The following is a 2,850-nucleotide window of genomic DNA, read 5'->3' on the forward strand; positions in this document are numbered from 1 at the left end:
ATTGAATTTATAGTACATTTATGAATTCAATAATTTTAATGATTGAGATATATCCTGTAATCATATAGCTATATCTGATATTATAACCTAACACTAATTTTGCATACCATTTGATTATCTGTGGTATTAAATATAATTCTAGTTGTATGGCCAAAAAATGCAAAAAATGAGGAACGATCATGGCGGGGCGGTGACTATGGTTCCTTAGGTCATATTTGATGGCCCGGAAAATTTTAGGCGATTGGGGTTCGGGGTTCCCGGGACCCCTTGGAAGGCGTGGGCTAAAGCACACGAAAATATGGAAATCGCGCGGAATTCTAGTTTTTTGGCTGAAAAACACAAAAGACTAGGAACGATCATGGCGGGGTGGTGACTATGGTTCCTTAGGTCATATTTGATAGTCCGGAAAATTTTTAGGCGATCCGGCTCCGGGGGGCCCGACCCACTCGGAAGGCGTGGGCGATAGCACACAAAAAGATGGGAATCGGGCGGAATTCTAGTTTTTTGGCCAAGAAATGCAAAAAATGAGGAACGATCATGGCAAGGCGGTGACTATGGTTCCTTAGGTCCTAATTGATGGCCCAAAAAGTTTTTAGGCGATCCGAGTCCGGCGGCCCGGCCCACTCGGAAGGCGTGGGCAATAGCACACAAAAATATGGTAATCGAGCGTAATTCTAGTTTTTTGGCCGAAAAACGCAATAAATGAGGATCGATCATGGCGGGGCGGTGACTATGGTTCCTTAGGTCGTATTTGATGGCCCGGAAAATTTTAGGCGATCGGGGTCCACGGCTCCCGGGACCACTCGGAAGGCGTAAGCTATAGCACACTAAAATATGCAAATCGCGCGGAGTTCTTGTTTTTTGGCCGAAAAATGCAAAGCATTTGGAACGATCGTGGTGGGGCGGTGACTATGGTACCTTAGGTCGTATTTGATGTCCCGAAAAATTTTAGGCGATCGAGGTCCGGAGTTCCCGGGTTCACTTGGAAGGCGTGGGCTATAGGACACGAAAATATGGGAATCGCGCGGAATTCTAGTTTTTTGGCCGAAAAACGGAAAAACTAGGAACGATCATGGCTGGGCGGTGACTATGGTTCCTTAGGTCTTTTTTGATAGTCCGAAAAAATTTTAGGCGATAGGGGTCCGGAGACCCGGGACCACTCGGAAGGCGTGGGCTATAACACAAAAAAATATGGGATCGCGCGGAATTCTAGTTGTTTGGTCGAAAAATGCAAAAAATGAGGAACGATCATGGCGGGGCGGTGACTATGGTTCCTTAGGTCATATTTGATAGTCCGGAAAATTTTTAGGTGATCCTGCTCCGGGGGGCCCGACCCACTCGGATGGCGTGGGCAATAGCACACAAAAATATGGGAATCAGGTGGAATTCTAGTTTTTTGGCCAAGAAATGCTATAAATGAGGAACGATCATGGCGAGGCGGTGACTATGGTTCTTAGGTCCTAATTGATGGCCCAAAAAATTTTTAGGCGATCTGAGTCCGGCGGCCCGGCCCACTCGGAAGGCGTGGGCAATTGCACACAAAAATATGGTAATCGAGCGGAATTCTAGTTTTTCGGCTGAAAAACGCAATAAATGAGGAACGATCATGGCGGGGCGGTGACTATGGTTCCTTATGTCGTATTTGATGGCCCGGAAAATTTTAGGCGATCGGGGTCCACGGCTCCCGGGACCACTCCGAAGGCGTAAGCTATAGCACACTAAAATATGCAAATCGCGCGGAATTCTAGTTTTTTGGCCGAAAAATGCAAAGCATTTGGAACGATCATGGCGAGGCGGTGACTATGGTTCCTTAGGTCCTAATTGATGGCCCGAAAATTTTTTAGGCGATCCAAGTCCGGTGGCCCGGCCCACTCGGAAGGCGTGGGCAATAGCACACAAAATATGGTAATCGAGCGGAATTCTAGTTTTTTGGCTGAAAAACGCAATAAATGAGGAACGATTATGGCGGGGCGGTGACTATGGTTCCTTAGGTCATATTTGATGGCCCAAAAAATTTTAGGCGATCGGGGTCCACGGCTCCCGGGACCACTCGGAAGGCGTAAGCTATAGCACACAAAAATATGGTAATCGAGCGGAATTCTAGTTTTTTGGCCGAAAAACGCAATAAATGAGGAACGATCATGGCGGGGGCGGTGACTATGGTTCCTTAGGTCGTATTTGATGGCTCAGAAAATTTTAGGCGATCGGGGTCCACGGCTCCCGGGACCACTCGGAAGGCGTAAGCTATAGCACACTAAAATATGCAAATCGCGCGGAGTTCTAATTTTTTGGCCGAAAAATGCAAAGCATTTGGAATGATCATGGTGGGGCGGTGACTACGGTACCTTAGGTCGTATTTGATAGTCCGAAAAATCTTTAGGCGATCGGGGTCCGCGGCTCCCCGGACCACTTGGAAGGCGTGGGTATAGCACACGAAAATATGGGAATCGGGCGTAATTCTAGTTTTTTGGCCGAAAAATGCAAAAAATGAGAAATGATGATGGCGGGGCAGTTACTATGGTTCCTTAGGTCGTATTTGATGGCCCGGAAAAATTTTAGGCGATCGGGGTCCGGGGGTCCCGGAACCACTTGGAAGGGTGGGCAATAGCACACAAAAATATTGTAATCGGGCGGAATTCTAGTTTTTTGGGCGAAAAACGCAACAAATGAGGAATCATCATGGCTGGGCGGTGACTATGGTTCCTTAGGTCGTATTTGATAGTCCGGAAAAATTTTAGGCGATAGGGGTCCGGAGTTCCCGGTTCACTTGGAAGGCGTGGGCTATAGGACACGAAAATATGGGAATCGCACGGAATTCTAGTTTTTTGGCCGAAAAACGAAAACACTAAG

The sequence above is a fragment of the Nicotiana tabacum genome, unplaced genomic scaffold (assembly GCF_000715075.1).
Source record: "Nicotiana tabacum cultivar K326 unplaced genomic scaffold, ASM71507v2 Un00024, whole genome shotgun sequence".
Taxonomy (NCBI): domain Eukaryota; kingdom Viridiplantae; phylum Streptophyta; class Magnoliopsida; order Solanales; family Solanaceae; genus Nicotiana; species Nicotiana tabacum.